The sequence below is a fragment of the Ixodes scapularis genome, unplaced genomic scaffold, assembly GCF_016920785.2.
Source record: "Ixodes scapularis isolate PalLabHiFi unplaced genomic scaffold, ASM1692078v2 PGA_scaffold4__175_contigs__length_147842914, whole genome shotgun sequence".
NCBI classification, from domain to species: domain Eukaryota; kingdom Metazoa; phylum Arthropoda; class Arachnida; order Ixodida; family Ixodidae; genus Ixodes; species Ixodes scapularis.
In genome coordinates this window covers 90,130,202-90,142,396 of record NW_024609879.1, presented here as the reverse complement: position 1 = coordinate 90,142,396, position 12,195 = coordinate 90,130,202, and positions in this window count along the sequence as shown.

Here is a 12,195-nt window from a genome sequence, read left to right as displayed (position 1 = left end):
ATAATTGTCATAAGGAGCAGAATCAGTAGATGCACTGAACGGGAATGGCAAAATGCGTGAAGGTTTTCGCTTTTCGGCTGGAACCTAAAACACATTGTTTCTGTCGAAACCATTCCAGTGATTTCGGAGTAATCCTTCCTATAATGCAGCGCCTAGTTTGAAACCGAAGACGACGGACCACAAAGGAAGGCAACACGCGATACCTCTCACAAAATACGTTTAGACAATAAACACAACACAATAAATTGAAACGTATTTTGTGACGTCCCTTTTGTTCGTCGTCTCCAGTTTACGAAGTCCGTCTAAAGTGGGTTAAATCAATTCGGTTCGTGTAGTGTAAACCAAAAAATCTTACTCAGAAATAATGTTCCTTCAAAATTCAGACACTAATACTCATGGAGTATTCAATGGGTTCTCGTAAGAAATGCACATTTCAGGGAGTAAGCCCCCACACCATAAAATACCCAATCGACAGATTTGCAATAAGCTTCTTCGCATCCATCCACCCTCTCCCCTCGCTTTACTTTCCGCGGTCGCCATTTTAGGAGGGCTCCGTCCTGCACGACTGACATTGTCAGCACATATCTCCGAGATTATTTACGGGAGTCTTATTTTTAAAGATATTTTTGTTGTATTGGCCGTATGGGACATTAACAGCAATGACAACCAATAACAACTGCATGATGGCAACGTACTTCGACGGGCGGACGCGTGTAGGACTACCCTTAATTTGCAATTCGCAAGAAACCCCAAGACAGCGCTCGTTACTGGAAAATGTTTCCATCCAAACTGATCCCAGAAAAGAAAAATCCTACAGGAGGTTGCGTCCTAAAGTTTACAATACCGAGAAACGAGAACGTGCACTCGTACCACAATTCATAGATGTATCGAAATTGGAAATCTTTGTCGCCCGACTAGGGTACATTTTTAATGGACAAGTGTGAACACGAGCGACGTGCTCTCGGTTTAGCGGCCAAAAAGACTGATCAGTTGAGGGCCTCCCAGGAGAGCTAGACTATAGAAGCGCTAAATTAGCAGCGCTTAGAGTATCGGCCTCCTTTTTACGATTTTGGTGTGAGCGCCACCATCCTGGTGCTCAATGCAGAGCGATCGCAATTGGTTCGAAATTGACACTTCCTGAACTGTAGAAATGGCGCCAGGAACATCGGGCGATATCGTTTTGCTTTGTCGCGAACTGGTTCAACACATGTGGAGGAGAGAAATCCATTTTCTGCGATTTCAGATGAAGCTTAACACAACTGGCGACAACGTTTTTGAGTACCAAGATGGCTGAAGTGTTTTACCATGGAGGTAGGAAGCTTCTGGAAGCGACATTATGGCACCAGAGGTGAAGCCGGGGGAGACTTCCGGTCTGGAGGTGCACGCCCACAACGATTACCAAAAACACGAACAAAGCCATAAGACACTATTGGACGGACTTGGACACGGTTGGACGCAGGAGGATAGACTTGTGCACCTCTAGGTGAGCTCCCGCCGACCGCGACCTCTATTTCCGGCTTCACTTGGAATTTTCTTGTTTTGCTGGCTTGAGCCGGTGTGTCACCTCCTCTTCTGCCTACCTACCTGGTTTTCACTCCGAGACAGATCTTCCTCAGCAAAGCGCCGTTCACTCACTTGCAACCGAGTAAGACAGAGAGACAAGACCGGTTTTTAGGCCTCTTCAATTGCGACGGCGCAGGACCAGATGCGCTGCTGCGTCGCAGGCCCTAAAGCCGTCGCAAAGGCTTAAAAACCGGTTTCTTCCCAGTCGGTCCTACACTGCTGCAAGTTTGTAAACGAGTCTTAACTTTAAGCTATATACCTTTTACACAGGGGCGCAGCCATCTTAAATGTCGTCACTTATGGTATGCGGATTTGATCTCTCCACGCGGCTGGAAGGTGTTGACGGAAACTGCGTGATGGCCACACATTCTGGTTTTGGCTCCCCTATATTTTCTCGCATATTCCAGGTTGAGATGTTTTATTATTTTTAGTCCCGCATACCAGATACGGAACCCACGTGACTGAAAACGGCAGGAAACAGAAAACGCTTATACACCTTTCCAAAAACCACTCGACCCCAGGGGCAACAGACCGTTCTCGAGCCCAGTCACTGAGTTTGAGGCTAGACTCTCACCGGCGTCCCTCCTAACCCTAACCGAGGGGACTGTGATTTCAATAGGCGCTGCCTGCGTAGGCGCAGTTTCAAACGCTGCTGGCGGCTAAATTCTCGTCTTTTCTCGCTATATTTTGTGTTTCATGGTACATATATGTTCCCGAGGACATTGAAAAAGCATTGTGCCACATTTAAAAAAAAAACAAAAAAAGCAAAAAAAAAAAAAAAAAAGCTGTAAACTATTTTTGTTGGGTACGCGCGCGACAGAACGAATGCGACTGGAATGTACAGTTCTAGTTATTTGTTTTTTCTTACGATAAGTATTGACGGCGCCGCGGGATTCGCCGCATGTTAAACGACAAAGCGCTTTGCTGTCAAAAATAAATTGCAACAGAAGAGGGCCGAAAGTTATGCATTTTTCACGCTCACAAATAGGATGTTTACCGATGGAGAGGACACGGACATACGATTGAGGAAGTGTTAACATTCGAACAATATATCGTACGTACCACACGATGCAGCGTTATCCGAAAAGAATTTATTTGAGAAAGATCTCAAATAACACAGTCACAGTCGACGACAGTCACAGCTTGACGATCGGACGGAATCCGAGATGACTTCGTTTTGGGGCACGTTTTGGGGAGAGCTTCCTTCTTTCACAACCGCACCAAGGCAAAGAAACAAACGCGACTGACCCGTCTCCCACCCCAACCCGGACACCCCAACCCGGACAACTATTTTTGGAGATGACTGAGGATTCTACGCGGATTATCTCTGGGACTGTTGTGTATGTAGTGTAGTTGAATGTAAGATGAAGGAACGCCGATTCAGTTGTACGCCTTTTCATCGTCTTCTTCCTTTATCATCTCCTTTCTGCTTCGTCTTTCTTTTCTTTAAACACTACATTTCCCCCGGGGGAGAACAATGTTCGCAAAATCGCGTCGAGGGTCGTTCGACGTCCTTCACCTCCTTCGTTTCCCGTGAATGTAAAGCAGAAAAGCTTGAATGGCAGGCACTTACCAGCCTTATTTCTCACAATGCAAGATAACACAGAAAGGGTACGCAGCACGCATAAAAAAAATTAGGTGGAAACTTTCAAAAGGGGCGAGAAAACGTCGAATGCAAAACCGTAAAAACGTAGGTAGAGAACCGCGCTGAGCGGGTCTTCACAGTCCCAGAGAGTGGCAGAAAACTTTTAGTTGATAGAGGGCGCGAGAGTCGCACCAGCCGCATCAGCATCAGCAACATGGCGGCGGCCTAGGAGCGTTTTTTGGAAAGGTGTATAGGCATGAGACCGCACTCACCCGGAAATACCGCAGATGGATCAGAAAGGAATCGTTTCCAACGCATCTACAAACACAACGTCGCCGGGAACCCAACCAAGGCTGCCGAAGAACACGAGACGCAGCTGTTGTGTGTACACTGCCTCCTGAAAAAGTATCGCGACGATTTAGGCGAGCAAAATACGCGAGAGCGACTATGAAAACGGCACGAACCTTTTTATATCACAGCTATTTTCAACGAGAACGAGTATCTAAATTCGTTTTTGTTGAAACGCACTAAAAGTATCTGTTTGCTGTATTGGCATACGCAAAAATGGAAAGTGATTGAGAAGCTTTGCCGGTTAGATTATCGGGTTTCTAGTAGTTCACCCCTTGGCTATCGGGGATCCGGTCCCACGGCTGTCATCTTGAATGGTTACAATACGGTTTTCAATTTATTAAAATAAATAGTAGGTACTCAAAAGTACCTACATATTCCCTGTGTTTTTGGGGGATTCTAGGGCAAGCTGGTAAAGTCACAGGTTAATTATGCAATTAGATAACTAACGAGTAAATATTTCCATGCGCTTTGTAGTGCGTACGATATTGAGGACGAAAGAGGTGGTGCGACTGATTCCGAGCTTAGGTAAAAACGTTCTATTTATTTTCGTGCTGCCGACCTCGTGTCGACGACTAACTTCGTCATCTTTGGCGCCGACACTGGACCCCCACATCATTCTTAAATTTAGTCCAATATTATCGTTCAGAGTGTAAGTGTTCACACCACGTACTAAGTATTATAACAAAAAGAAAAGTATAAGGGAGCGTTTCTTAAAATTGTTGGTTGAAAATGTGCATTCTATTAAATAAAACGCTTTGTGGTACAAGTTACGGTTTTTTTTAACACAATTTGAAACAATATTTCCCGGGAAAACCCTAGTCTATTTGTTTTATTATAATACTGAGTATGATGAGCAAACTTATCACTCTCTTAAAGGGGCACTGAAGTTCTTTATCGAAGAAGGTCGTCTTTGATCTTATATTATTTAAAATATGTTAGTTTCCACATATACCAAGTCCTATATTACAAAACCGCCTCTTCATCTCAGGGCAATAGAAAAATATGGGGTCTCTTTTCTCATGTGGACTAATGAAAGCCCTACAATACGCGCAGATTCCGAATGATTTTATTATAACTTGTTTCAAAGAGAGTCAGATAGGTTCACATTCGGCTACGACTCGTCTTTTTCTCCGCGGACGAAGCCATCGCTTGCAACTCGCGGTAAAGCGCCCTTCGTCGACCACTTCACTCGGAAGTCCCAAAAAGGGCGTGTCGCGATTATTGAACACGCTTTTAACAAGGAAATAACCTATGGAATGTTGTGGTTTTGGGTTTGTTGGGATGCTTAGAGCGTCTAGGTTGAGTTGTCACCACAAAAGTACGATCTCAAAATCGACTTCAGTGCCCCTTAAACATTGCTATTAGAGGAAACAAATGCGAAAAACGTGGCAATATTTTCTCTATTCTTATTGAAATAAATAGTTTACTTAATGACTCTATTAGCTTGCCCTACAGTCCCCCGAAAGACAGGGAATATGTTAATAAAGTCACTTTTGATGATATAGTATATTATTCATTTTAATAAACTAAAATAAAATGTCTTCTGCTCATTAAAGGTGGCCGCGGCGGGACAGGATCTTTAAGCATCCCTCAAAATAGCTAGATATCCAACCCTGGCGAAATTTACCACTCAGAAGATGGACGTAATTTTTGGTCGTGTTTCTAGCTCCATGCTTGATGTCGAAAGAAATATGTCATCTTCCCCTCTTCTTTTCTTATTTTCACTAGTGCTAAGCACTCTTTCTCTGTCAGTTACAGCTTGTATAAGTTTCTGTAAGGCTGAATGGTACCAAGGCACTAAATTTTTTAACGTCCTTAAGAACGCAAATGAGATCGTCCCAGGAAGAACACCCTATAAACCTGCAGTCCCACTGTTCGTATACGCAGCACACAAAAGACACGGTGTGCACTGCACACATGGAGAGAGGGAGAAAAGGAGGCGACACACCGGCTCAAGCCAGCGCCCAAATGGAATCCCAAGTGAAGCCGGAACTAGAGGTCGCAGCCGGTGGTAATTAACGCCTCCGAGAGTCTCCAAAACCACCTGTTGGCGCCAAATTAGGCGTTCTTTCTTTCCGTCCAATCGCGTCTTTTCGGGGTTTGGTCGCCGTTGGGAGCGTGTCCTTCAAACCCAAAGTCTCGCCCAGGGTGTAAGATAGACAGGTGGCGAAACGAGAGCCAAATGAGCGACCGGATTGTGTCCCCCTCAGTTTTCTCTTTTTCTGTGGCGCCATCTATGTGGAGCACCTCGAACTCTCACTCAGTGTAGGCGATCGGTGGCGACCAACTAAACTGACGGAGATGATTTTTCGTGGATTTTCGATGGAGGACTGTCGTGCTCTCGGTTTATTTTCCGCACTCTCACATAGAGTTCCATGCAAATCCGATTCCAATTTTTGTTCCTCTCGCCGCAGCGCCATCTGTCGCAAATCGGGGGTACCCGCAAGCAGACGAGTACACAATCCGTTCATGGCGCTGCGGTAGGCTTCTATGGGCCGTTTCCCCACCTGTCTATCTTACACACTGGTCTCGCCTCGGTCTTCACATCTGGTGGAGTCATGTCGCCTCCGGAAGCTTGCAACCTCCATGGCCGCAGACACGAGGAGTGAATTATCTGCCGACGCGCATCAAGCACATTCGAAGCACGTTTGTTTCATAGATATGTAGGCTTCAAACACGTCTGCAGACAGTTTTTGTATGACCATTGTGACCATCATATACGAGGACGAAACGTCAGACAGACAGTGTCTGAGGACTCGCTTTTGTATGGTGTATTAGTGGTGTAACTGCGTCTTAAAGGAACCACTTTCAGATAATGGGGATCACGTACTAGAGGCCGGATCTTTAGGCAAATGCCTATTTTGTTCTTTTGGTCCCTATCGTGCCTGTTCTATATATGAGCATGAATCATGAAATAACAAGTGTTTTAAGAGTGGCCTTGTAGTGCCTATAAATGCTTATTTTGGCGATGGAGCCTAAAGTATCGTTTCCCGCCTATAAATGCCTATTTTGACTTTTTTTGCCTCGGTACCTCAAAATTACTTGTTCTGTTTACTTTCGATTGCAAGCGAACAATTTTTCACCTTGCTGTGACGCATGGCAACAGGCTCATCCTATATCTGCTCCGAGATCCACCACAAGCATGTTTTTTTTTTTTTCTTCACGCATGTAAGCCAAGGCGCAAACGGCGCCTTCCTTCTAGCAGAAGGCCCTTCCCGCCCTACCCCACGCATCCTCCTTCTTTGCTTTCTCTCCCTCTCGAGTCGCCCGAGAGAAGCAGGTTTTTTTTTTTGTTTTTTTTTTGTCTTAACATGTCTGGACAGTTTATAGCCCGGGAGCTGCCTGGGGGCGTCTGGTTCTGGATCCTGCTGTACTCCGTTTCAACCAAAATGGACCTTAGTGGATGCTGGGAGCGTCCCAGCCCGCTGGGAGAGCCTCCGCGTGTCGTTCCGCCTAGAGCACTATATGGCTCCTTCGGAGCAGAGTAGCGCAATCTAGAACGCCGCCTCTCGGCGACTAGCGGCGAACGCCCGGAGGTTCCAACTTCGGTCAGGAATGCATGGAGAACGTGAGAAAATCGTTGTTTCTTCAGTATTGTGGGAATCTACGGAATGGCAATTGTTTTTGACATAATAATGGAACATTTTAGAATAATTTGCTCTAAGTTTTTTGTCCCGCCAGGACCTGACTTTTTTTAAAAAATTGCTTGAACGCAAGGACGTTTAAACAGACAGGACCCGGCATGACGTCAGCCTGAGTGAAGCCGGAAGAGGCGTTTAATCCCAGACTGCCTTGCGCACCCGTCCCGAGGCCGTGGGGTTGCGCACCGGCGGTTCGTCTGCTTTCTAATCTGCTCCGGCGTGTGCTTCACGAGGCTAGCTTTCGATGCGGTCGGCGTCCGCCGTGGGCGTCCGCGATGCAAATGCTTTGCAGCGTGAGTGTTTATACTTAGTTCCACATTATGTGCGAGCGAAGTCAGAACTGGAAGCGCGAGCCCGTTGTTCTGTGCGCTCCTGGCTTGCATGCGCGCTCGTGCGATCTGCTGCTGCTGTTTATTAAAAAATGCGTTGCGCACCGCCAAGTCCTTCACGGTGCGTCGTCCAGAGCGTCTCAATTCTAGTCACTTACTTTCTGCTGGGCAACCAGGCGTTCGTTTATTACCGGTTTAAAAGTCTCCCGTCGAGCGCTGTTTCAAATAACGGTGGGTGCCGCCATTACTTTCGGTGCACACAGTCGTGTTGCCACGGAAATGTCATGGCAACGCGGTTGTTTGCACCGAAATTAATGGCGGCGCCCACCCACTAGGCTTCCCATTGGTCAAGAAATGTTCGTTGCGGCTCGTGGCCACGCCTACTTCCGTTACACTTCGCTCCATGCATTGGGGATAGGGACGCCACCTCCTGCCCCTTATAACCTCCTTGCTTGAACGGCATCATGCAGCAGATGACACGGCGACGTCACACCATTCATGTGACCCGCTCCGGCCAACCCGAAAAGCCCATCTCCGCTGCGAGCAAAAATCGTCTGCTTCAAACGCCATTGCCTTGGAAATTGCCTTCTCAAAATGTGCACACGCATCCGATATTATTAAAACTTTGATAAAGTGTTTAGTGCTTTACTAACTTCACGACAGACTAGTTTTGGAAAGTGTGAACTCGCCGTTCATTTTTTAATCAGCCGTGTTGTGTCGATCTCCATGTATTCTCCCATAGCGCGGGCCGCCTCCTGGAACCCTGAGTACCACGTGACTCGCGCCGAGCCGCTCTGTCGGCCATGTTGTCGGCAAAACACGGGGTTCAAAGGATTGCGCTACTCTGCTCCGTAAGAGCTATATAGTGCTCTAGTTCCGCCCAGCTGGAGTACTACTGGACTGGCTGGAATGGGGCTCGTCCTATTCACTGCGGTTCATTGGAAGATCGGGAAGCGGAACGCAATCTCCACCGAAAAGCTTTTTTTTTTTTTTTGTGAGCGAGCCTGTGTGGTTTTGTGCATGTGCGTGTGCGTGCGTGCCAGCCTACATGTCAGGTGAAGGAAATAAGAAGCGCGTTGTTTGCTCCTTTCGCGTGCGCGTCGGTCTTTAACGTTATTGTGCCCTGTGGTTTGCTGCTCTACGCTTTCGCTGCCTGAAGCTTCTCAGCAATGCCAAAAAACGAAGGTCCCAAAGAGCGTGCTGATTCGGCAATAGACCCAACATTCCTTTTGCTACTCTACCGACGGGGATATAGTCTTCTGTCAGCTTTGAGCGAAGCAGGTAAGAAGACATCCTTAGAGGTACCTTGTTTTGGAGGAAAACCAAAAGTTGATCGAACGACGATTTAGCGAATGAATACGAAACCACGACATTTCAGCGAATGACGCTGTTGCGAATGGCAGCTTCGTTTCCCCTGACCGAGAGCAAGGGGTAACCTCGCCAGTTTAGAAGCCTAGCTCGTCACCGCCGAAAAACAGCCTATTCGCTAAAATGTCATTCGCAAAAACGTTCGGTCGCTCAAATATTTTCTAATCGCTAAAACGTCATTCGCTCATATAATATTGACCAAGAAAAACACCCGCATCTTTATTAAAGAGATGATATAGATGTATTATTTAATAAAAAGTTTAGTGGCCCATGGGTTGAGGATGGATTTCCTGCACAAAGTCCGCATGCCTCTACAAAACTGTCAACCCCCCCCCCCCCCCCCCCCCCCCCGCGGCCCAGACAGGCACATACATTTGTAATGCAGGAGTTTCCTGAATCCTGGGATGATCCTCCAAAAACAGATTAAATATTTTTTTATTCGACGGATACCAGTCAAGCACAGTATTTTGGAAGTCTATTAACCCTGAGAACGAACACAACCGTTGCTGTGGTTGCAGCGTGCTGATTGGCTGCTGTGTCTCTCCGTGACGTCACAGTGAGCAAGCGACGTTGTTCCCGTGAGATTAGCATTGCAAGAATTAATTTGTACGCACGGTATTCAAAGACCAAGCAGAAAGAATATTCGAAGTTAACATTAGCCATTACCGGGCCGTTCGCAAGGTGACTCAGGAAAAAATTCCGTGACGTCCCGGACAGGGACCACCGAAAGGAGTCACACAAACTTCTTGACGGTAATTGAAATTTTACTTAAAAAATTAACTATACTCTGTAACAATACAAAAGGCACACCGTCTTCCTATCGGACTACTGATCTCCAGTACGGGGTTGTGGCCTCCCGTTATGCTTTGGATGGGCGTGTACAGTTGAAACTCACGTTGGGGGCGAGGCAACTGAAATATCCCTTACCTTGCGCGACATAATCGGCAAACCAACTCTAAAGAGATGAATAGCGTGCAGCATTTCACGATGCCCCCCCCCCCCTAAACAGCACGCACCCAATTTGGACAGGAGTCGTAGTGCACCCAACAGCCCTGCGCCAGCTGTTACCTAAGCGATAGATAGTCTCGCAAGAGTGAGCTTTGGCAGCGGAGCGTATAGCAGCTGTGTGCTCTGATGCTAAACTAAAACCTGAACAAGCATGCACAATGGGTAGGCTTTTTCGCTATTGTAAAACACTTATAAACACTCGGTGGACGAGAGCGGCCCAGGTTTCACGGTTGAGTTACCCAACTAATGGCGAATTCGACTGGTCGTTTTGGAGTGCGCTGGGGTTGACTTTTCTGGAGCGATCATTTTTCACTGGGCGATCAGGATCGAGACGGACGTGTTCCACTACTCGTTTTGGATTAGCTCTCGCTCCAGATCTCGATCTTGATCCGAAAAAAGTCGCTCCGACGATATCGGCGGATTCAACCGGAAGCCAGCCGTGCCAGGCCTCGGCGCACACACGTGACTTCCTTTCTCGCGGGGCATCTAGCCTGATCTCGCCCATCTCGCCTCAGAATTCGTAATGGCCGCTTGCTTACCGCTTGGCTGCCTTGGCTTGACAGCCGGTTCGTTTTCAAGGAAGGAGAAGAGAAGGTTTTGCCACGCTACGGGCATTCCGGCAATCTTTGCTAGAAGCTCCTGAGCCATTCCTGCCGCTCGTGCGTCGAACACGTGTTAGCACCGCGGTTGCGAAAACGTCTTCGAAACAACCGCGGCGGCCGCGGAAAGGGGATTCTTGAGCAGTTGAATGACGGGAAGGCATCCGCCGATCCCGGAGCGGTGGTCATGTTTCAGCTGGGGATCCGTAGGCGGCGTGACCCTGTTCGAATCGTGTGCTCCCTTCCGGATCTGGTCAACTGATCCCGGCGCGCTCCAAAACGCCCTGTGGAATTCATCATAAGGGTTTTAGTAACGTTCGTAGGAGAGGAAGAAAAACTGCTATTTCATTCATTTTTCTTGTACAAGTTAATAAACCGAAACGAAATCGGATGTCTATTCGGCGCTCAGTGAACATTAAAGGTTTAATGTAAAGGTTATATAACAAACGTAGAAAAATCATTTCATGGTCCTTTTAACATTATTTTATTCAGTATATAGTCCTGAAATATCGAACATACTCAATTTCCTTTTTAGAGTTCGCTTGCTCCTTATCGGGGAAATTCGATAGGGTAATATAGTCATTCTTTCAAACTAAATATGAATGCGGGTGTCGGGCTTTCGTCTCATTTACAAAATGAACCACTGCATCAGCTGAATGGTACTTCGAACGGATATGGTCTTTTTAGGGCCCTCTCTGAGCCTGCGGAAGCAGCAGTAAGATCTAGCGGCTCCGTGGTGACCACACAGCTTGCTCCGCTCTGTCTGCAGACTCGAACTCTCTGAAGCACGACCACCGGTACACTGGCTACCAGAATGAACATGAGAGCGCCGCCAAGGAACAACACGACGCTCTTGTAGACCGCACCCTCCTCCTTGAAGACTTGGAGCGCCAGGTCCTGGTTCCAATCGCACGGCCTTGAAGTATTTGCGCAGACGCACTGGTAGTCTACGCACTGTCTCTGGCGGTCCTGACACGGCGAGAGGCGGGAGCACTGGATAGCGACGCAGGAGGCGACGCCATCTTGGTCCCTGTAGACGTATCCAGGCTTGCAGGTACACCAGGGCCTCTCACCGCAGAGGCTGTTGGGAACAGTGGAGTCGCACTCTTGACTGCAGTGGCCGAAGGTTTTTCGGTCGCATTCACCAGCGATGATGCTGCATCCGACACGACAAGTGCATCTTCCTAAAAAAAAACCACAAAGCTGAAAAAAAAAAATTGTTTCTTTCTGGGGTGTCACAGTTGACTTCTTTTACATGATCGGGACTTAAAATCGGTAAAAGACTGATGGTTACGTTGGTCATAGGTCCGAGTACTTAAATGGGAAAGCTCGGGCCGCTCACCCACAAGGGTGCACAATACACAACACCATGAATATAATGAAAATATATTGGAGTGAAAGCAGAAACACTGCGACTTCTGCTATGCCAATGCTGCAAGCACGAGAGCACGCGATCTTGGCTTTGAAGGGTTCGTCCGCAGAACGAGCTCTCGCGCAAGATAGGCCTCTTCGTAGGTCGTAAGCAACATTGTCGTAAGCTGCAGATAGAAGGGCTCTGCAGGCGCGTGCTTAATCCGCACTCAAAACGACAACAGAAGCTTCCGCTATACCCCGCTAGCAGCGCAAACATCTTGCATACGATCTTCGAAAATTTATTTTTGTTAACGCTATGCCAGAACCGAACCTGCAACGAACCCCGAGAAACGCTTCAGCACTGATGGCGTTAATTGTTTTTCAGCAGCGTGTGGTGC